The sequence below is a fragment of the Coregonus clupeaformis genome, unplaced genomic scaffold (assembly GCF_020615455.1).
Source record: "Coregonus clupeaformis isolate EN_2021a unplaced genomic scaffold, ASM2061545v1 scaf1607, whole genome shotgun sequence".
Taxonomy (NCBI): Eukaryota; Metazoa; Chordata; class Actinopteri; order Salmoniformes; family Salmonidae; genus Coregonus; species Coregonus clupeaformis.
This window is the reverse complement of record NW_025535061.1, coordinates 25,582-50,029: the sequence shown is the minus strand read 5'-3', so window position 1 is coordinate 50,029 and position 24,448 is coordinate 25,582. Positions and strand designations below refer to the sequence as shown.

The window sequence follows — 24,448 nt, the reverse complement described above, 5'->3', positions numbered from 1 at the left end:
CCAGTAGGCCCCATGAAGTCAGAACAATACAATAGCACAACCATTTCATTTCCAAAATGAAATTAACAAACCAGCTATTACTTCCCATTGCAAATATATTTTATCACGTTCATCACACTAACTGGTGATACAAAGTTTAAATGCAACAATGTTTTCCAGTCATTGTAAGTGAGGACCTGGTGGACCTATTGGGAAACCACACAATCATTTGGCCTTTTTTTGGGGGCTTGGGCTCATTAAATGTTGTTAATGTAGGGCTCATAAAATGCATTTAATATATGTCTGATCAGGCTCAGGTAGCATCAGGTTTGTATTTTCATGCTGATCAAAGCTCTAATCAAATCCAGACATTTATAAGCGTTATAATACTTTTGAATGACACTTCCGGTTTTGGCGGAAAATACCGGGTTACCCGGGAGAAGAGTGATTTATTCTCGGGATGGAACATTTGTAAAACACCGGGGAAATATTAAACCCTATTGGCATACCAGTTGATTCACAAGACACCAACTAAGTAACTTACATATACGGTATTATTAATAAAGACAGGCTATTTTTATTGTTCATATTATTTGCGTTGATGATGTATTGAAGTCAAGTGGTTCAACATTCAAATGTAGTTGGATGGACCACACAGGACTGCTTGGAAAACGCGACGGTCGGTGGAACACTTGCGCCACCAAGTGGACAATTGCTTCAGTTCCCTTGTGGCATCAACGCTACCAGAGATATGTGATATAAGATCAAATGTTATGTCAATATTATTATCTCTAAATTGATTCCCCCACCCGTATTTCATATATTATTATTCCGATTTAGCTGTTAATCTGGATTTAATTTATAAACGCTTTCTGTCATTTCCGATTGGAGGGCAGATGACCACGTGACTTCCGATCCTACCAATGTGTTACTTTGTAACAGTCTAAAGTGGTTATTCCCAACGTTGATCAACTCCCAATCTATGACACGATTTTCTTTAAATCATTATCTTTGATATTTGGCGGACAGTTTACAGAGCTACGTTTTGTGTAAACGTCATCGAATATGACGTGCCCGAGAAGGGTTAAGGTACGTACTGTTTTAGTAAAGCCATGTTATGTACAACGTTATGCACTGAATTTGTACTTGTATTTGAATGTGAAATGAAAATAAACAATATTTTTTCAAAAACAATAAAAAAACAATCTGTTCTTATTAGTTTAATATCTGATACGTCCCCTGTCTGGGGACCATATATTAAATTGATTTTTGGAACAGGGAGATGGAATAGGGGCTTGCTCCGTCCACTCCACGCATCGACCTGGTATTGCAGTACCTCCAGGAACGGTGCACCCCCTGTCATTGTAAAGATAAAGCAGGCAAAGACAACAGAATTGCTTTGTTATATTCCATTAGGATCACGATGTATTTTATATTTTCACGTTTGACCATCTTCATCTCAATGTCAATGATGGCTAGAAAGTGATGGTGAAGTCAGTCACTGTTATATTGACTATGATAGCTGATGTGAATGGTGCGTTAATCATCTAATCAAATCAATGTTTATTCGTCACATGCACAGGATACAGGGTGTAAATGGTACAGTGATAATGCTTTAAAGATAATGCTTTTAAAAAATCTTGGCATAGATTGGGAGTTTATCAACGTTGGGAATAACCACTTTTGACTGTTACAAAGTAACAAATTGGTAGGTTCGTAAGTCACGTGGTCATCTGCCCTCCAATCGGAAATGACAGAAAGCGTTTATAAATTAAATCCAGATTAACAGCTAAATCGGAATAATAATAAATGAAATACGGGTGGGGGAATCAATTTGGAGATAATAATATTGACATAACGTTTGATCTTATATCAAATTTCTCTGGTAGCGTTGATGCCACAAGGGAACTGAGCAATTGTCCACATGGTGGCGCAAGTGTTCCACCGACCGTCGCATTTGAATGTTGAACCACTTGACTTCAATATTTATTTATTTTATTTATGTTTTAGTCATTTAGCAGACGCTCTTATCCAGAGCGACTTACAGGAGCAATTAGGGTTAAGTGCCTTGCTCAAGGGCACATCGACAGATTTTTCACCTAGTCGGCTCGGGGATTAGAACCAGCGACCTTTCGGTTACTGGCACAATGCTCTTACTCACTAAGCTACCTGCCGCCCTATACATCATCAACGCAAATAATATGAACAATAAAAATAGCCTGTCTTTATTTTATATGTCTGTAGAGCCTTGTACGATGAGACCACGTTGAAGATGCCTTCATAAAGTTGGCGTCCTAAATTACTTAGAGGCCAAACTTCCAAGATGTCCATGGCACTGGACTGCAGTAAGAGCTAGGCCTACAGTGCGGCCTACGGAGCGGTCCTGGCGTATGGTCCTGGCTGCCTAAATGTTTCCTCCACATAATAAACTGTACAAACATGGCACTTTAGAGGGTTACTTTTACAATTAGCCTTACTGAGTCACTACAACAAACTTCCTATCATGGACATGAAATGCCATTAGGCCTAATGAAGATACCGTATATGTAAGTTACTTAGTTGGTGTCTTGTGAATCAACTGGTATGCGCATCAGGGTTTAATATTTCCTCGATATTATACAAATGTTCCATCCCGAGAATAAATCACTCTTCTCCCGGGTAACCCGGTATTTTCCGCCAAAACCGGAAGTGTCATTCATTTACATTATATTCACATTTACGTCATTTAGCAGACGCTCTTATCCAGAGCGACTTACAAATTGGTGCATTCACCCTATAGCCAGTGGGATAACCACTTTATCCTATCCCAGGTATTCCTTAAAGAGGTGGGGTTTCAAATGTCTCCGGAAGGTGGTGAGTGACTCCGCTGTCCTGGCGTCGTGAGGGAGCTTGTTCCACCATTGGGGTGCCAGAGCAGCGAACAGTTTTGACTGGGCTGAGCGGGAACTATGCTTCCGCAGAGGAAGGGGAGCCAGCAGGCCAGAGGTGGATGAACGCAATGCCCTCGTTTGGGTGTAGGGACTGATCAGAGCCTGAAGGTACGGAGGTGCCGTTCCCCTCACAGCTCCATAGGCAAGCACCATGGTCTTGTAACAGATGCGAGCTTCAACTGGAAGCCAGTGGAGTGTGCATTATAACACTTATAAATGTCTGGATTTGATTAGAGCTTTGATCAGCAGGAAAATACAAACCTGATGCTACCTGAGCCTGATCAGACATATATTAAATACATGTTATAATACATTTTACAAATCCAAATCCCAGATGAAGAATAAGACACTATTTCAAAGCATAGTACATGTAATGTTAGCCAAGTACAATGTAATTACTAGTTGTTACACAGGATTTAACCAATTAAAATTAAGTGTATCTTTAGGAGTACTTGTAATTAATGTGTACAGTACATTACCCATCCTGACAACCTGGCCCTCAATTTAAAGCTTGTGGAAGTGACATCCAAGTGGGAGAATAAATACACTAGAACACCACAGAGTATCTGTATAGGAAAATCATTCAGAGCACACTGTGCTGCCAATCACAGTGTAAGGTGCGACATTTTGCGGGTGTGGAGATCTCGTTAGAGGGTAGAGAAAGCTTGCATTGAAGAGCTGGGCATCGTGTTATGACCTGCATTATCTGAATTAGGCCCACAGAATTATACCTACGGAGGAGCGGCTTCTATGGAGGAACTTTGAATGTCTGAACTTCAGAGTTGGTTTAACGTTGGACCAGAGCAGATGTTAGCTAGCTAGCTAACAACCTTGTTTGTGCAGTGCAACACTAGAATTAAAAACAGGTCTTACCTTTATGTCGTTAATAAATCCAATGTGAAACGTGGTGACTATAGTATCCTTAACTAGCATTGAAAAAGTTAATCCATTCTTCTCAAATTAAACATATCTCCCTAATTTCTGAATCATGCTTGTAACGTTGTCAGTAGGATACAGTAACCTATGCTTCAGAGTGGAGGAGCAGGTAGTTTCCACACGCACACCCACTGGGAAAGATTTCCATTCCAGCTGGCAGGCAGAAACTGCAATACGTTTCTACAGTGAGCTTTGTTGCGATTTTGTGGGACTGGAGAAAAATACCCGGAAAGTAAAATAAGGTTATTACCTGGATTACATGCTTTTAAAATAACTGCTGTTCCTGAAAAGTATAGAACACTTTAGTTTCCGGTTCTTTTTAACGTTATTTTTCAGTTCTGTTCCCTGAACCGGTTCCAACCCTAGATAAATTATTTGGATGTAGGTCATGCTTAGCCTAATAAACTATAAAGGGAAATAAATTGCTACAGTTTACACTTTTTTTAGTAATTTAATGAAATGTTGTAATCTGATCTCGGAATGCACGGACCGTTGCACTGTGGTACTGGGGAACAGGAAGTTCGGGGCAGGCGGGCACCATTCTTCACAATAAAGAAAGCGCCAGAACTGTGCAGTCAAGAAGATAACCTTTGTGTCCGTTTCTATTTATTACTAGAGGTATGTAATAGCACGTTTAAACTTTCTAATGTCGACAAACATGTCATACCATGCTAGGTAACACATCCGTTAAGGTATTATCACGTTTGGTAAAGGTTTTATGTGTTATTTTTGTGTCAAACCAAGTGAAGAACGTGATAAAAACTATTTTACAAGTCACATAGCTAGAGACTTTGGGTTTGTCTGAGTGGATGTACATAATTTTCTCATGGTAATTTCATAAATAATCAATTTATTTGAGATTTCTGTGTTCGTTTAGCATATTATTGGTTTTGTGTAAAATTCCCAAGCTGGTAAAATGGCGGCTACTCTCGGTCAGCGTCAACGGACTTCAGTGAGGACAGTGCGGGTGCATCAGATAGAGACAATTTCACGGTCGCACTACTGTTTTGAAGCAGAATGTAATGATTATCAGTTTTCTACATGTGTACTAATATTCAGACACATTCTGTTGTTTCTGTCTTTATCAATAAATGTTGCTATGGTGTGAACAGGAAATACAATTGGTTTTTGATTGAAGTAATACAGTGAAGACAAGGTTTAAGGAAATTAGCACATAGTGCTGTCTATGACAAACTGTAACCTTGTACTAAATGGATTTTGAGTCATTTATGCATTTATCTGCTATAGGTTAGGTATTAGCTCAAAAGTATTGTGGAGCTCCTGCACCTTAATATAAACAGTACCGGCACCCAAAATGAGTATTAGCACCTATTTCAGTCCAAGTCAAGCACTGAATTAGATAATTGAACAAGAAAAAAGTGAAAATATTTTTAGAGAATAAAGAAAGTGCCAGAACTGTCAAGACAATAACTTTTTGTGTCTGTTTCTCTTTATTACTACTGGCCTTTTCAGATAAGTCTGAGGCCGGTAACATCAACAGTGAGGACAAACCCAGCCTGCCTCTCTCCTTCCACACTGAGTCCAAACCTACAGTCACTGGGTCCTGATTGTGACAGTGGAGCCCAGTTTACTGCAGGATCCAGAGATGGCATCAGTGAAGCTGGAAGACTGCAGTCAAACACTGGAGCTGAATGTCAACATTAAAGATGAAGAAGAGGAGAAGAAGATTGGGAAATCTGTTTCTCATGGTAAGAGCAGGTTCTATCTAACTAAGTTTGTTGGACATGATTTGGAAAGGCACACACCTGTCTATGCATTCGGAAAAATATTCAAACCTCTTGACTTTTTCGACATTTTGTTACTTTACAGCCTTATTGTAAAATTGATTAAATAGTTTTTTCCCCTCATCAATCTACACACAATACCCCATAATGACAAAGCAAAAACAACAACAACTGAACAATCATATTTAAATAAGTATTCAAACCCTTTACTCAGTACTTTGTTTATGCACCGTTGGCAGTGATTGCAGCCAAAGTCTTAATGTGTATGACGCTACAAGCTTGGCACACCTGTATTTGGGGAGTTTCTCCCATTCCTCTCTGCAGATCCTCTCAAGCTCTGTCAGGTTGGATGGGGTGCGTCGCTGCACAGCTATTTTCAGGTCTCCAGAGATGTTCGATTTAAGTCCCGGCTCTGGCTGGGCCACTCAAGGACATTCAGAGACTAGTCCCGAAGCCACTCCTGCGTTGTCTTGGCTGTGTGCTTAGGGTCGTTGTCCTGTTGGAAGGTGAACCTTCGCCCGGTCTTGAGGTCCTGAGTGCACTGGAGCAGGTTTTCATCAAGGATCTCTCTGTACTTTGCTCCAATCATCTTTCCCTCTATCCTGACTAGGCTCCCAGTCCCTGCCGCTGAACAACATCCCCGCAGCATAATGCTTCCACCACCATGCTTCACCATAAGGATGGTGCCAGGTTTCCTCCAGACGTGATGCTTGTCATTCAGGCCAAGAAGTTCAATCTTGGTTTCATCAGACCAGAGAATCTTGTTTCTCATGGTCCGAGTCCTTTAGGTGCCTTTGGCAAACTCCAAGGGGGCTGTCATGTGCCTTTTGCTGAGGAGTGGCTTCCGTCTGGCCACTCTACCATAAAGGCCTGATTGGTGGAGTGCTGAAGAGATGGTTGTCCCTCTCGAAGGTTCTCACATTTCCATAGAGGAACTCTGGAGCTCTGTCAGAGTGACCATCATGTTCTTGGTCACCTATATAGACAGTTGTGTGACTTTCCAAATCATCTCCAATCAATTGAATTTACCACAGTTGGACTCCAATTAAGTTTTAGAAACATCTCAAGGATGATCAATGGAAACAGGATCCACCTGAGCTCAATTTCGAGTATCATAGCAAAGGGTGTGAATACTTATGTAAACAAGGTATTTCTGCTGTTTTATTTTTAATACATTTGCAAAAATGTCTAAGAACCTGTTTTCACTTTGTCATTATGAGGTATTATGTGTAGATTGATGAGGAATTTTTTTATTTAATCCATTTCAGAATAAGGCTGTAACGAATCAAATTGTGGAAAAAGTAAAGGGGTCTGAGTACTTTCCTAATGCACTGTACATATCCAAAAGTGGACCTAGAAGTTTGTCCTTAAATATATATTGGGAGCCCATCTGGACCTTCCGCCTAACCTCCCTTCATATCGAAAATAGCATCAGATATTTCAACACCATCCAATTCCTTTTCCAGATCCAATTTAGTGTCTTCTGAAGTAGAGGGAAAATCAAGACCTGACTAGTTCAGTTCTCAGGAGATTCAGAGTTGTAAAGTGTGTTGTAGTAGGAAGCAAATGTTTGGTTTATTTCTACAGGATCCATTGATAATTGTCCTTGTAAATTATGAATTCCATTAAAGGCTGAATTTTACTACTTAATGTGCCAGGCCAGCAATTTACCAGGTTTTTCACCTTGATCATAGAAGGACTGTTTCAGCCTCGTTAAGCTGTTTGCAGCCTTAGAGGTGGGAAGTTCTTCATACTGAGCTTTAAGACCAAATCATTCCTTGTTTACTTCTACTGAGTTATCCAAAAAAGCTTCCCTCTCCAATTCTCTCATTTTGCTCTCCGTCTCTCATTTTCTGATTTATTAGATTTGAAACTGGTAAAACTTATAATTTGCCCTCAAATATATGCTCTATATTCAAATATGAATTCTCCCTTTTACTCGGGTTCTGAGTCCTCCAAGGTTCACATAGATTTAAGTCCTTAATGAAATGCTGTAATTTCTTTCTACTCTGCGAGTGGGAAGTGTCTAAACCATAGGAGCAATCTAGATGAGGATCAAGAGTGCAATTAAAGTCCCCTGCCATTAGGACTTTACCAGGAATGGAGGCTATCAATAGAAATACATTCTCAAAGAATTTGGGATTATCATCATTAGGACCATAAACATTATCCAGATTAATATGCTCCTTCAAAAGAGTTCCCTGTATCTAAATGTATCTACCAGCTGTATCAGTTATAATAGTATCCACTTGAAACGGAACAGATTAGTGAATTAAAACCATATCACCATGAGAATGAGAGGAGAAACAGGATGCTACTACTTGCCCTTGTCATCTCCTGCATACTTTAAGTAGCTCATCCTTCAACAGGTGAGTTTCTTGTAGGAACACAATAGATGAATGAAGTTGTTTAAGCGTAGTAATAACCTGTTTTAAACTTGGATAGTTTACAAACTCCACAGATATTCCACAAAGTACATTTAAGTTTTGCATTTGAAGTCATTTAACCAAAGATGTAAACATGGAATAAGCTATAGCATAAAGACATATCTAAAATATGTTTAGTAACCACAAGGACCGCAGGAATATTTTGTAGTGAGGAAAATGTGTAAAGATCTGTTGGAAGAAACAAACATAAATCTATCCTAACAACACAGGGTCTTTTGCTAGTAGCCTATATAGTAGCCTAAATATCACAACAAAAGGCCTCTCTAGCAAGATGATATGTGAAATATCACGTAGTATTTGTTTGAAAAGTAGCAAAGAATAGCTCCACCTAAAACAGTAACGCTAGTTAGTGAAGCCTGAGACTAACGTTAACGTTACAGTATGGACCGTCCAAAATAGTGGTAGATGATCCACAACACAGGGTCTGTTGCTAGTAGCTACCAAGTAACAATATGGCCCATACGTATAGCGTTAATGTAGTATACCATGATACGTTTATAAACCAAAAAAAGTATCAAAGATCAGAAATGAACAGCCTACGTGAGAAAAATAGATATCATAGAATATGTGCTACGTTACCCAAAGGCCCTTTGCATATGATGTTAGGCTTGCACCTGAGTGTCAATCATTTTAGTCCAAGGACATGATCGAAAGGCCTCCATCATTCTTAAATGGAGAAGCCGGTGGTCACTCTGACAGAGCTCCAGAGTTCTGTGGCGATAGGAGAACCTTCCAGAAGGACAACCATCTCTGCAGAACTCCACCAATCAGGCCTTTATGGTAGAGTGGCTAGACAGAAGCCACTCCTCATGAAAAGGCCCGCTGGGAGTTTGCCAAAAGACACCTAAAGGACTCTCAGACCATGAGAAACAAGATTCTCTGGTCTGATGAAACCAAAATTGAACTCTTTGGCCTGAATGCCAAGCGTCACGTCTGTAGGAATCCTGGCACCATCCCAACGGCGAAGCATGGTGGTGGCAGCATCATGCTGTGGGGATGTTTTTCAGTGGCAGGGACTGGGAGACTAGTCAGGATCGAGGGAAAGATGAACGGAGCAAAGTACAGAGAGAACTGAAAATAGCTGTGCGGCGACACTACCCATCTTACCTGACAAGCTTGAGAGGATCTGCAGAGAAACTCCCCAAATATATCCGTCATACCCAAGAAGACTTGAGGCTGTAATCACTGCCAAAGGAGCTTCAACAAAGTACTGAGTAAAGTCTGAATACAATTTTTTATTTTTTTATTATTATTATTTTTGCAAAAATTGTGTCATAACACCTAGCGGTCAAACAGGGAAATGGTTCCAATCATTTTTCCTTTTTATTCATTTTAGAAACACTTAAAATAATGGCTGTGTTTCGTGTAGGCTTACCCTGGCGTGACTTTTAGCAATATTCGGCTCTATTTCCTCTCAGATTATAAAACTCTAATTATCATCAAAGTAGACATCATGCAAAACAACAACACTGCAAGCTCCTGCACGTCATCTCTAGCTGTAACCTTTGATAACAGGTATTGTGTCAATTTAAAACTACTTAACTGTGGTGGCAGGTGCAGTGATGACCGCTGAGAAGGAGCTGAGTGTAGAGGGAAGCAGTGTGGTGAGGGAGGTTATCGTCTAGTGTAAAAAGAGGGATACGTCCTCCAGTAGCTCAGAGATGGAACCTGGTGAGAGTGAGGATGAATTACCTGCGGTGAGGAACTCCGAGTTCGGGCCTTGTTCCAAGGATGATAAGGATGATTCTGGCCCAGTGGGAGTGAGATTTGTAGAGAGAATGGATACATATGTGGTGTCAGGTTAGGTGGAGAAGAGGTTGGGGACTGTTGAGTTGGTGAAGGTAACTCTGAGGGGACTCGTGATGATTTATTGTTTCTCCTCTGTCCAGAGGGAGCGGGCGCTGCGGATTACGTGATTAGAGACAGGAATTGTGACTTGAATTGCTCTCCGGAACAGGGTGGCATTGAAAGGAGTGATAACGGGGTTAGGTTTAAGTGTTGAGGATGTGCAGTTGAAATGGAAGATTCCAGGTGTCTGTGACGCCCTCCGTTTGGTGAGACGTAGATCTGGTGTAGAGCGTGGGGAAACAGAGAATACATTATCTGTCATGCTGGATTTTGATGCATAGTCTCTGCCAGATAAGATCAAGGTAGGAAGTGTCAGTTATCCCGTGAGCGATTTTGTTCCGTAAATACTACAGTGTATTAGGGGTGAAGTTTATGGGCCTGTTGCAGCAGTTTGTAGGCGTGAGATGCCTAGATGTGACAAGTGTGCAGGAGGGCATGAGATGAAGAAATGTGTGGTATCGGTGGAGAAAGTTCTGTGTGTTAGTTGTGGGTGTGCTAACGGGCAGGAGATCTGAGGTGTCAGGTGAGAGAAAGGCAGATTGAGGTTGCCAGGGTTACAGTAGTACAGAAAGTGTTGTAGCAGAAGCAGTGAAGGGAGTGGTAGAGGAAGATGGGTACAGGGTGAGGGATCTTGAGAGGATTGCTATGAGTAGGCAGAGACCAAGAGAGAGTGATGGGAAGAATATGTGCTTCAGTAAGGTGGGCTTTTTAGCATTTATAGCAATGGTTTTCAATTGTACTGTGGAAATGGATCAAAAAGTCCCAGAAAATAGAGGCTGTGGTGGCAGCGGCAGAGAAGTACTTGCGATTGCGAGGATTTACTGCAGAACAACTGTAGGGGGGTGTTGAGTGGTAGTGGTCTGGCTTAGGACTAGATGGTGTTAAATAGTGGAATGGGGTGGTGGGTTTCTGTCGTGGAAAATCGCCACGAAGGGACTCAAAATCAAACTTAAATGAATAATTATTTTTTATCAGCAAGCTGGAGAGGTTCCAACAAACGTAAAAGCACCATAGTACACGTCGGTCGGGAGCTCTGCCGGGGCAGTCCCGTTAGTTGTCCTATATACTGCTTACACAGACAAGTTATATTTACATGATTTAGCTTATTAATAATTAATTAATCATTAACATTTGGTTCCTGCATGAGACCGACCAATACCTCACAAGGCTTCTTCTCTCCAAGCTGAGACCTTGAAACTGAGATATCCCTTTTGGATCCCAGAACAATGTTCTGGGCATATTGCCAATTGGTCTGAGGAGGTCAGTCACCTGCACGAACCAAGAACATTTTCCCTCACATTTTTTAGAGCGGGCTAATACTTGGCAGGGAAATGTTGTATTAATTACAGTATCAATGAATTTAATGTATGTAGTCTGTGAATGGCCTCACACACCAGTACAGTAGGTGGTAGTGAGCATTTCTCCTTTGCCAAGATAATCCATCCACCTGACAGGTGGGGAAATTTTAAGAAGCTCATTTAAATAGCATGATCATCATTACACAGGTGCACCTTGTGCTGGGGACAAGAGTAGCTGAGTAGGTGCTTGGCAGCATCTAATGGGGATCCCTAACAAATCCAAAAATGCCACTCTAAAATGTGCAGTTTCTTCACACAACACAATGCCACAGATGTCTCAAGTTTTGAGGGAGCATGCAGTTGGCATGCTGACTGCAGGAATGTCTACCAGAGCTGTTGCCAGAGAATGTTAGGTTAATTTCTCTACCATTAGCTGCCTCCAATGTTGTTTTTTGCATTATGCCCAACCCGCCTCACAACTGCTGACCACCGTGTATGGTGTTGTGTGGGCGTGCGGTTTGCTGATGTCAATGTTGTGAACAGAGTGCCCCATGGTGGTATCGGGGTTAAGGTATAGGATGGCATAAGGTATAGACAACTAACACAATTGCATTTTATCGAAGGCAGTTTGAATGCACAGAGTTGCCATGACAAGATCCTGAGGCCCATTGTCCTGCCATTCATCCACCTCCATCACCTCGTGTTTCAGCATGATAATGCACAGCACCATGTCGCAAGGATCTGTACACAATTGAACATGCTGAAAATGTCCCAATTCTTCCATGGCCTGCATACTCACCAGACATGTCACCCTTTGAGCATGTTTGGGATGGTCTGGATCGACGTGTATCACAGCTTGTTCCAGTTCCCTCCAATATCCAGGAATTTCGCACAGCCATTGAAGAGGAGTGGGACAACATTCCACAATCAACAGCCTGATTAACTTTATGCAAAGGAGAAGTGTCCCGGAGGAGGCAGCGGCCGCTACCCACTTCTCCAGTGATTCATTTGTAAATTGGGCAGTACCGGAACCAAAAGTGAGCCCGAGAGGGGGGTGACCTGGGGGGCTCTGAGGTACCAGAACGGATAAAAACAAACAACCTTTATAACAAAGCATTGAATGCATTATCATGGCTTTCGCGTACGGGCATAGAGCAGTGGTGTGGAGCCGCTTGCAGAAGTTACACACATGGAGTACATTTTTTGTAGCCTAGAGTCTGGGAAAAATGTGTTCTTTTTATAAATGGATTTCATGCAATTCTACATAATTTTAGATGACTGGAGACTTTCACAGAATCTTTTTTAATACCTCACAAATGACCAAAATGACAGGCTACTTTGACACTGAGAATTTGAGATCAATAAAAACGACCTTGTCTTGAATCCATCAATAGCCGAGGCCCCTAAGTGTGCAGAGAAACACATTGTACAATATGAGGAGGAAGATATAGTCCTAAAAAAGCTTTCCGGTTTCACTGACTCACCCAATGATGTGCAGCTCACTCACCGGCCAAAAGCTTATCTCTCTCTTGCTTTACTTTTTTAAACAATGCTGTTCACTCAATAGGCCTATTTGGAAGTTGTTAAATTGGTAACATACAGACATTAGTATTTTATTTTCAGCAGGATCCATTTGCTTTACAACCTGTGTTTTCCAGCGATTGTATTAGAAATATTTGCGAAAGGCCTGTTTTCAATCAATTTTTATTTTATATAGCCCTTCTTACATCAGCTAATATCTCGAAGTGCTGTACAGAAACCCAGCCTAAAACCCCAAACAGCTAGTAATGCAGGTGTAGAAGCACGGTGGCTAGGAAAAACTCCCTAGAAAGGCGAAAACCTAGGAAGAAACCTAGAGAGGAACCAGGCTATGAGGGGTGGCCAGTCCTCTTCTGGCTGTGCCGGGTGGAGATTATAACAGAACCATGCCAAGATGTTCAAAAATGTTCATAAGTGACAAGCATGGTCAAATAATAATCAGGAATAAATCTCAGTTGGCTTTTCATAGCCGATCATTAAGAGTTGAAAACAGCAGGTCTGGGACAGGTAGGGGTTCCATAACCGCAGGCAGAACAGTTGAAACTGGAATAGCAGCAAGGCCAGGCGGACTGGGGACAGCAAGGAGTCACCACGGCCGGTAGTCCCGGCGTATGGTCCTAGGGCTCAGGTCTCTCAGTTGGCTTTTCATAGCCGATCATTAAAGAGTTGAAAACAGTAGGTCTGGGACAGGTAGGGGTTTCGTAGCCGCAGGCAGAACAGTTGAAACTGGAATAGCAGCAAGGCCAGGCGGACTGGGGACAGCAAGGTGTCATCATGCCCGGTAGTCCTGACGTATGGTCCTAGGGCTCAGGTTTTCAGAGAGAAAGAGAGAACGAGAGAATTAGAGAGAGCATACTTAAATTCACACAGGACACTGGATAAGACAGGAGAAGTACTCCAGGTATAACCAACTAACCCCAGCCCCCCCGACACATAAACTACTGCAGCATAAATACTGGAGGCTGAGACAGGAGCGGTCCGGAGACACTGTGGCCCCATCCGAAGAAACCCCGGACAGGGCCAAACAGGAAGGATATAACCCCACCCACTCCGCCAAAGCACAGCCCCCGCACCACTAGAGGGATATCCCCAACCACCAACTTACAATCCTGAGACAAGGCCAGTATAGCCCACAGAGGTCTCCACCACAGCACAAACCAAGGGGGGCGCCAACCCAGACAGGAAGATCACGTCAGTAACTCAACCCACTCAAGTGACGCACCCCTCCCAGGGACGGCATGAAAGAGCACCAGCAAGCCAGTGACTCAGCCCCTGCAACAGGGTTAGAGGCAGAGAAACCCAGTGGAGAGGGGAACCGGCCCGGCAGAGACAGCAAGGGCTGTTCGTTGCTCCAGCCTTTCCGTTCACCTTCACACTCCTGGGCCAGACTACACTCAATCATATGACCTACTGAAGAGATAAGTCTTCAGTAAAGACTTAAAGGTTGAGACCGAGTCTGCGTCTCTCACATGGGTAGGCAGACTGTTCCATAAAAATGGAGATCTATAGGAGAAAGCCCTGCCTCCCGCTGTTTGCTTAGAAATTCTAGGGACAATTAGGAGGCCTGCGTCTTGTGACCGTAGCGTACGTATTGGTATGTACGGCAGGACCAACTCGGAAAGATAGGTAGGAGCAAGCCCATGTAACGCTTTATAGGTTAACAGTAAAACCTTGAAATCAGCCCTTGCCTTAACAGGAAGCCAGTGTAGGGAAGCTAGCACTGGAGTAATATGATCAAATTTCTTGGTTCTAGTCAGGATTCTAGCAGCCGTATTTAGCACTAACTGAAGTTTATTTAGTGCTTTATCCGGGTAGCCGGAAAATAGAGCATTGCAGTAGTCTAACCTAGAAGTAACAAATGCATGGATTAATTTTTCTGCATCATTTTTGGACAGAAAATTTCTGATTTTTGCAATGTTACGTAGATGGAAAAAAGCTGTCCTTGAAACAGTCTTGATATGTTCGTCAAAAGAGAGATCAGGGTCAAGAGTAACGCCTGAGGTCCTTCACAGTTTTATTTGAGACGACTTTACAACCATCAAGATGAATTGTCAGATTTAACAGAAGATCTCTTTGTTTCTTGGGACCTAGAACAAGCATCTCTGTTTTGTCCGAGTTTAAAAGTAAAAAGTTTTCAGCCATCCACTTCCTTATGTCTGAAACACAGGCTTCTAGCGAGGGCAATTTTGGGGCTTCACCATGTTTCATTGAAATGTACAGCTGTGTGTCATCCGCATAGCAGTGAAAGTTAACATTATGTTTTCGAATAACATCCCCAAGAGGTAAAATATATAGTGAAAACAATAGTGGTCCTAAAACGGAACCTTGAGGAACACCGAAATGTACAGTTGATTTGTCGGAGGACAGACCATTCACAGAGACAAACTGATATCTTTCCGACAGGTAGGATCTAAACCAGGCCAGAACTTGTCCGTGTAGACCAATTTGGGTTTCCAGTCTCTCCAAAAGAATGTGGTGATCGATGGTGTCAAAGGCAGCACTAAGGTCTAGTAGCACGAGGACAGATGCAGAGCCTCGGTCTGACGCCATTAAAAGGTCATTTACCACCTTCACAAGTGCAGTCTCAGTGCTATGATGGGGTCTAAAACCAGACTGAAGCATTTCGTATACATTGTTTGTCTTCAGAAAGGCAGTGAGTTGCTGCGCAACAGCTTTTTCTAAAATTTTTGAGAGGAATGGAAGATTCGATATAGGCCGATAGTTTTTTATATTTTCCGGGTCAAGGTTTGGCTTTTTCAAGAGAGGCTTTATCACTGCCACTTTTAGTGAGTTTGGTACACATCCGGTGGATAGAGAGCTGTTTATTATGTTCAACATAGGAGGGCCAAGCACAGGAAGCAGCTCCTTCAGCAGTTTAGTAGGAATAGGATCCAGTATGCAGCTTGAAGGTTTAGAGGCCATGATTATTTTCATCATTGTGTCAAGAGATATAGTACTAAAACACTTAAGTGTCTCTCCCGATCCCAGGCCCTCGCAGAGTCTGTCAGATCCAGGACAGCTAAGCCCTGGAGGAATACGCAGATTCAAAGAGGAGTCCGTAATTTGCTTTCTAATGGTCATGATCTTTTCCTCAAAGAAGTTCATGAATTTATCACTGCTGAAGTGAAAGCCATCCTCTCTTGGGGAATGCTGCTTTTTAGTTAGCTTTGCAACAGTATCAAAAAGAAATTTTGGATTGTTCTTATTTTCCTCAATTAAGTTGGAAAAGTAGGATGATCGAAAGCAGCAGTGAGGGCTCTTCGGTACTGCACGGTACTGTCTTTCCAAGCTAGTCGGAAGACTTCCAGTTTGGTGTGGCGCCATTTCGTTCCAATTTCCTGGAAGCTTGCTTCAAAGCTCGGGTATTTTCTGTATACCAGGGAGCTAGTTTCTTATGACAAATGTTTTTTCGTTTTTAGGGGTGCAACTGCATCTAGGGTATTGCGCAAGGTTAAATTGAGTTCCTCAGTTAAGTGGTTAACTGATTTTTGTCCTCTGACGTCCTTGGGTAGGCAGAAGGAGTCTGGAAGGGCATCAATGAATTTTTGTGTTGTTTGAGAATTTATAGCACGACTTTTGATGCTCCTTGGTTGGGGTCTGAGCAGATTATTTGTTGCGATTGCAAATGTAATAAAATGGTGGTCCGATAGTCCAGGATTTTGTGGAAAAACATTAAGATCTACAACATTTATTCCATGGGACAAAACTAGGTCCAGAGTATGACTGTGGCAGTGAGTAGGTCCAGAGACATGTTGGACAAAACCCACTGAGTCGATAATGGCTCCGAAAGACTTTTGGAGTGGGTCTGTGGACTTCTCCATGTGAATATTAAAATCACCAAAAATTAGAATATGATCTGCTATGACTACAAGGTCTGATAGGAATTCAGGAAACTCAGAGAGGAACGCTGTATATGGCCCAGGAGGCCTGTAAACAGTAGCTATAAAAAGTGATTGAGTAGGCTGCATAGATTTCATGACTAGAAGCTCAAAAGATGAAAACGCCATTTTTTTTTTGTAAATTGAAATTTGCTATCGTAGATGTTAGCAACACCTCCGCCTTTGCGGGATGCACGGGAATATGGTCACTAGTGTAACCAGGAGGTGAGGCCTCATTTAACACAGCAAATTCATCAGGCTTAAGCCATGTTTCAGTCAGGCCAATCACATCAAGATTATGATCAGTGATTAGTTCATTGACTATGACTGCCTTTGAAGTGAGGGATCTAACATTAAGTAACCCTATTTTGAGATGTGAGGTATCACGATCTCTTTCAATAATGGCAGGAATGGAGGAGGTCTTTATCCTAATAAGATTGCTAGGGTGAACACCGCCATGTTTAGTTTTGCCCAACCTAGGTCGAGGCACAGACACAGTCTCAATGGGTATGGCTGAGCTGACTACACTGACTGTGCTATTGGCAGACTCCACTAAGCTGGCAGGTTGGCTAACAGCCTGCTGCCTGGCCTGCACCCTATTTCACTGTGGGGCTAGAGGAGTTAGAGCCCTATCTATGTTGGTAGATAAGAGGAGAGCACCCCTCCAGCTAGGATGAGTCCGTCATTCCTCAGCAGGTCAGGCTTGATCCTGTTTGTGGGTGAGTCCCAGAAAGAGGGCCAATTATCCACAAATGTTATCTTTTGGGAGGGGCAGAAAACAGTTTTCAACCAGCGATTAAGTGCTGAGACTCTGCTGTAGAGCTCGTCACTTCCCCTAACTGGGAGGGGGCCAGAGACAATTACTCGATGCCGACACATCTTTCTAGCTGATTTACACGCTGAAGCTATGTTGCACTTGGTGACCTCTGACTGTTTCATCCTAACATCGTTGGTGCCGACGTGGATAACAATATCTCTATACTCTCTACACTCGCCAGTTTTAGCTTTAGCCAGCACCATCTTTAGATTAGCCTTAACGTCGGTAGCCCTGCCCCCTGGTAAACAGTGTATGATCGCTGGGTGATTCGTTTTAAGTCTAATACTGCGGGTAATGGAGTCGCCAATGACTAGGGTTTTCAATTTGTCAGAGCTAATGGTGGGAGCCTTCGGTGTCTCAGACCCCGTAACGGGAGGAGTAGAGACTAGAGAAGACTCAGACTCAGACTCCGACTCGCTACATAATGGGGAAAACAGATTTGCCACACGTTAGGCATGCCTTGTTTTTTTAGGGTGCATGACAATTACAGAGGAATCTAAATGTAATTACTCTGATTGCTTTTATTAGGATTTTTACATTGCAAACAGTGTAAATTATTTTTCTTGCCACAAGAGGTAGGCTACCTGATTCTGGCAAATGGGTTCCGGAACCATAGACTACAAAACTGAGAGGTACCGGAGGATCCAGCTCAAATTAAGCACTGCCCTTCTCATATAATGGGGTAGGGCCATCCCAAGGATCCCTGAACGCACGGACGGTTGCACCAAATATTTCTTATAACTAAACCAAGATAGACCACAGCTGGTCGTTTCCAATGGGAACAGATGAGTCATAGTGGGCAGAGCCAAGCACGAGGTAGCGAGATCCTATTGGCGTGTTCTAGCACACATCTGCATATTTCTGTTAGGGATCGTTCAAAGTATTTAATATTGCAGTACCAGATTCATATGACAAACGGTACCGGTGTAGCCTATTGTCATCTGAATGACTTACATAGAAAACTTCTTAGTTTATATAATGATTTTACGAGCTAATTCCATCCAACAGTTGACAACCATTATTGAGTGTCACTTCTCGCCACATTTAGGATCACCCTATATGGTATCGTGTTGCACCCTAGTCAGGATATTCCATCACGTACTCCTTCTAAGATTAGCACCAGTGGCCCCCCAGCTATCTTGGCCTGCATACCTTCTGGCACCCACCAGTGACAGAAATAAATACATGGAATGTATGTCATCCTCCAAATCCTTATGCAGCTCTCAATATTCCAAACATTAACTAATACTTTATAAAATACGGTAATATCAGTATGTAATAGCATGTTTAAACTTTAATATCGAAAGAACATGTCATACCATGCTAGGTAACACACCTGTTAAGGTATTATCACGTTTGGTAAAGGTTTGATGTGTTATTTTTATGTCAAACTCAGTAACTTCAGTGCAGCAGAGAGACAATTTCAGGGTTGCACTACTGTTTTGAAGCTGAATGTAATGATTTTATAAGTTTTCTACATGTGTACTAATATTCAGACACATTCAGTTGTTTCTGTATTTATCGATAAATGTTACTATGCTGTGAATGGAAAATACAATTGTTTTTTGATTGAAATAATACAGTGACTGCAAGGTTATTCAGGATAATAGTACATAGTGCTGCGTAAAACAAACAGTGACCTTGTACTAAATGGCTTTTTTCATTTATGCATTTACAGTACCAGTCAAAAGTTTGGACACACCTAGTCATTTCTTAAATTTTACAATTTTCTACATTGTAGAATAATAGTGAAGACATCTAAACTATGAAAAAACATGTAGTAACCAAAAAAGTGTTAAACAAATCAAATATATTTTATATTTTAGATTCCTCAAAGTAGCCACCCTTTGCCTTGATGACAGCTTTGTAGAATCTTTGTAATCAACAATGTAGAAAATAGTAAAAAGAAAGAAAAATCCTGGAAAGAGTAGGTGTTCTAAAACGTTTTACTGTATGTGAATTTGGGAAGGCCTGCTATAGCTTAAGTACCGGCATCTCAAATATCTAGTGCTTGAGCTCCTGTTCCTCTTATAGAATGTTAGCTCAACAGTATTGTGGAGCTCCTGCACCTAAATATAAACAGTACCGGCACCTATTTCAGTCCAAGTCAAGCACTGAATTAGATGATTTAAGAAGAAGATATATAATATATTTTTAGAGAATAAAGAAAGTGCCAGAACTGTCAAGACAATAACTTTTGTGTCTGTTTCTCATTGTTACTACAGGACGACTATAATTAAATCTGAGGCCGGTAACATCAATAGTGAGGACAAATCCAGCCTGCCTCTCTCCTTCCACACTGAGTCCAAACCTACAGTCACTGGGTCCTGATTGTGACAGTGGTGCCCAGTTTGCACTGCAGGATCCAGAGATGGCATCAGTGAAGCTGGAAGACTGCAGTCAATCACTGGAGCTGAATGTCAACATTAAAGATGAAGAAGAGGAGGAGAAGATTGGGAAATATGTTTCTCATGGTAAGAGCAGGTTCTATCTATCTAAGTTTGTGTTATTCATTCCAACGTCCCACTGTGCATGAAAAGTTGCAGTAGAATTGTTTCATGATGAACTGTTTCAATGAGAAGGTAGATGTTATTTAATGCTACTGTGACTTGCATGGATGATGCCAGTATAGTCTGTTTGGGAATGGGTGGCCAGTAATAAACTGACTCTGAACATCTAAAACTAAGAGCACTGTATTTGGTACAAATCATTTCCTAAATTCTAGACCTCAGCTGAATCTGGTAATGAATGGTGTGGTTGTTGAACAAGTTGAGGAGACTAAATTACTTGGCATTACCTTTGATTGTAAACTGTCATGGTCAAAACATATACAGTGGGGAAACAAAGTATTTAGTCAGCCACCAATTGTGCAAGTTCTCCCCCTTAAAAAGATGAGAGGCCTGTCATTTTCATCATAGGTACACGTCAACTATGACAGACAAATTGAGAAAAAAATCTCCAGAAAATCACATTGTAGGATTTGTAATGAATTTATTTGCAAATTATGGTGGAAAATAAGTATTTGGTCACCTACAAACAAGCAAGTTTCTGGCTCTCACAGACCTGTAACTTCTTCTTTAAGAGGCTCCTCTGTCCTCCACCCGTTACCTGTATTAATGGCACCTGTTTGAACTTGTTATCAGTATAAAATACACCTGTCCACAACCTCAAACAGTCACACTCCAAACTCCACTATGGCCAAGACCAAAGAGCTGTCAAAGGACACCAGAAACAAAATTGTAGACCTGCACCAGGCTGGGAAGACTGAATCTGCAATAGGTAAGCAGCTTGGTTTGAAGAAATCAACTGTGGGAGCAATTATTAGGAAATGGAAGACATACAAGACCACTGAAGATCTCCCTCGATCTGGGGCTCCACGCATGATCTCACACCGTGGGGTCAAAATGATCACAAGAACGGTGAGCAAAAATCCCAGAACCACACGATGGGACCTAGTGAATGACCTGCAGAGAGCTGGGACCAAAGTAACAAAGCCTACCATCAGTAACACACTACGCCGCCAGGGACTCAAATCCTGCAGTGCCAGACATGTCCCCCTGCTTAAGCCAGTACATGTCCAGGCCCGTCTGAAGTTTGCTAGAGTGCATTTGGATGATCCAGAAGAGGATTGGGAGAATGTCATATGGTCAGATGAAGCCAAAATAGAAATTTTTGGTAAAAACTCAACTTGTCGTGTTTGGAGGACAAAGAATGCTGAGTTGCATCCAAAGAACACCATACCTACTGTGAAGCATGGGGGTGGAAACATCATGCTTTGGAGCTGTTTTTCTGCAAAGGGACCAGGACGACTGATCCGTGTAAAGGAAAGAATGAATGGGGCCATGTATCGTGAGATTTTGAGTGAAAACCTCCTTCCATCAGCAAGGGCATTGAAGATGAAACGTGGCTGGGTCTTTCAGCATGACAATGATCCCAAACGCACCGCCCGGGCAACGAAGGAGTGGCTTCGTAAGAAGCATTTCAAGGTCCTGGAGTGGCCTAGCCAATCTCCAGATCTCTACCCCATAGAAAATCTTTGGAGGGAGTTGAAAGTCCGTGTTGCCCAGCGACAGCCCCAAAACATCACTGCTCTAGAGGAGATCTGCATGGAGGAATGGGCCAAAATACCAGCAACAGTGTGTGAAAACCTTGTGAAGACTTACAGAAAACGTTTGACCTGTGTCATTGCCAACAAAGGGTATATAACAAAGTATTGAGAAACTTTTGTTATTGACCAAATACTTATTTTCCACCATAATTTGCAAATAAATTCATTAAAAAATCACTACAATGTGATTTTCTGGATTTTTTTTCTCATTTTGTCTGTCATAGTTGACGTGTACCTATGATGAAAATTATAGGCCTCTCTCATCTTTTTAAGTGGGAGAACTTGCACAATTGGTGGCTGACTAAATACTTTTTCCCCCACTGTATCTGTCATGCTGGATTTTGATGCATAGTCTCTGCCAGATAAGATCAAGGTTGGAAGTGTCAGTTATCCTGTGAGCGATTTTGTTCCGTAAATACTAGTGTTTTAGGGGTGAAGTTTATGGGCCTGTTGCAGCAGTGTGTAGGCGTGAGATGCCTAGATGTGACAAGTCTGCAGGAGGGCATGAGATGAATGGATAGGATAGGTTTCCTGAGTGGCGCAGTGGTCTAAGGCACTGCATCGCAGTGCTAGCTGTGCCACTAGAGATCCTGGTTCGAATCCAGGCTCTGTCGCAGCCGGCCGCGACCGGGAGACTCATGGGCAGCGCACAATTGGCCTAGCGTTGTCCAGGGTAGGGGAGGGAATGGCCGGCAGGGATGTAGCTCAGTTGATAGAGCATGGCGTTTGCAACGCCAGGGTTGTGGGTTCAATTCCCACGGGGAAAATATGAAAAAAATATATACAGTGGGGAGAACAAGTATTTGATACACTGCCGATTTTGCAGGTTTTCGTACTTACAAAGCATGTAAAGGTCTGTCATTTTTATCATAGGTACACTTCAACTGTGAGAGACGGAATCTAAAACAAAAATCCAGAAAATCACATTGTATGATTTTTAAGTAATTAATTTGCATTTTATTGCATGACATAAGTATTTGATACATCAGAAAAGCAGAACTTAATATTTGGTACAGAAACCTTTGTTTGCAATTACAGAGATCATACGTTTCCTGTAGGTCTTGACCAGGTTTGCACACACTGCAGCAGGGATTTTGGCCCACTCCTCCATACAGACCTTCTCCAGATCCTTCAGGTTTTGGGGCTGTCGCTGGGCAATACGGACTTTCAGCTCCCTCCAAAGATGTTCTATTGGGTTCAGGTCTGGAGACTGGCTAGGCCACTCCAGGACCTTGAGATGCTTCTTATGGAGCCACTCCTTAGTTGCCCTGGCTGTGTGTTTCGGGTCGTTGTCATGCTGGAAGACCCAGCCACGACCCATCTTCAATGCTCTTACTGAGGAAAGGAGGTTGTTGGCCAAGATCTCGCGATACATGGCCCCATCCATCCTCCCCTCAATACGGTGCAGTCGTCCTGTCCCCTTTGCAGAAAAGCATCCCCAAAGAATGATGTTTCCCACCTCCATGCTTCACGGTTGGGATGGTGTTCTTGGGGTTGTACTCATCCTTCTTCTTCCTCCAAACACGGCGAGTGGAGTTTAGACCAAAAGCTATATTTTTGTCTCATCAGACCACATGACCTTCTCCCATTCCTCCTCTGAATCATCCAGATGGTCATTGGCAAACTTCAGACGCCCAGCGACAGCCCCGAAACCTGAAGGATCTGGAGAAAGTCTGTATGGAGGAGTGGGCCAAAATCCCTGCTGCAGTGTGTGCAAACCTAGTCAAGACCTACAGGAAACATATGATCTCTGTAATTGCAAACAAAGGTTTCTGTACCAAATATTAAAGTACTGCTTTTCTGATGTATCAAATACTTATGTCATGCAATAAAATGCAAATGAATTACTTAAAAATCATACAATGTGATTTTCTGGATTTTTGTTTTAGATTCCGTCTCTCACAGTTGAAGTGTACCTATGCTAAAAATTACAGACCTCTAGATGCTTTGTAAGTAGGAAAACCTGCAAAATCGGCAGTGTATCAAATACTTGTTCTCCCCACTGTACGCTGGCTTGAGCATGGGGACCTTGCGTGCGCTGCAGGATTTTAATCCATGACGGCGTAGTGTGTTACTAATGGTTTTCTTTGAGACTGTGGTCCCAGCTCTCTTCAGGTCATTGACCATGTCCTGCCGTGTAGTTCTGGGCTGATCCCTCACCTTCCTCATGATCATTGAGGTGAGATCTTGCATGGAGCCCCAGACCAAGGGTGATTGACCGTCATCTTGAACTTCTTCCATTTTCTAATAATTGCGCCAACAGTTGTTGCCTTCTCACCAAGCTGCTTGCCTATTGTCCTGTAGCCCATCCCAGCCTTGTGCAGGTCTACAATTGTATCCCTGATGTCCTTACACAGCTCTCTGGTCTTGGCCATTGTGGAGAGGTTGGAGTCTGTTTGATTGAGTGTATGGACAGGTGTCTTTTATACAGGTAACGAGTTCAAACAGGTGCTGTTAATACAGGTAATGAGTGGAGAACAGGAGGGCTTCTTAAAGAAAAACGAACAGGTCTGTGAGAGCTGGAATTCTTACTGGTTGGTAGGTGATCAAATACTTATGTCATGCAATAAAATGCAAATTAATTACTTAAAAATCATACAATGTATTTTCTGGATTTTTGTTTTAGATTCCATCTCTCACAGTTGAAGTGTACCTATGATAAAAAATTACAGACCTCTACATGCTTTGTAAGTAGGAAAACCTGCAAAATCGGCAGTGTATCAAATACTTGATCTCCCCACTGTATATATGTATTCACTAACTGTAAGTCGCTCTGGATAAGAGCGTCTGCTAAATGACAAAAATGTAAATGTAAATGTAAATGAAGAAATGTGTGGTATCGGTGGAGAAAGTTCTGTGTGTTAGTTATGGGGGTGCTAACGGGCTGGAGATCTGAGGTGTCAGGTGAGAGAAAGGCAGATTG

The 24,448-nt window shown here is 42.3% G+C and overlaps 1 non-coding gene across 1 annotated transcript; it reads left to right on the top strand.

Moving 5' to 3' along the window:
- Nucleotides 1-1,155: 1,155 nt before the first annotated feature.
- On the top strand, nucleotides 1,156-1,337 carry LOC123487290. The gene has a single exon (XR_006659712.1). It is a non-coding gene; the product is annotated as a U2 spliceosomal RNA (small nuclear RNA).
- The last annotated feature ends 23,111 nt before the right edge of the window (nucleotides 1,338-24,448 follow it).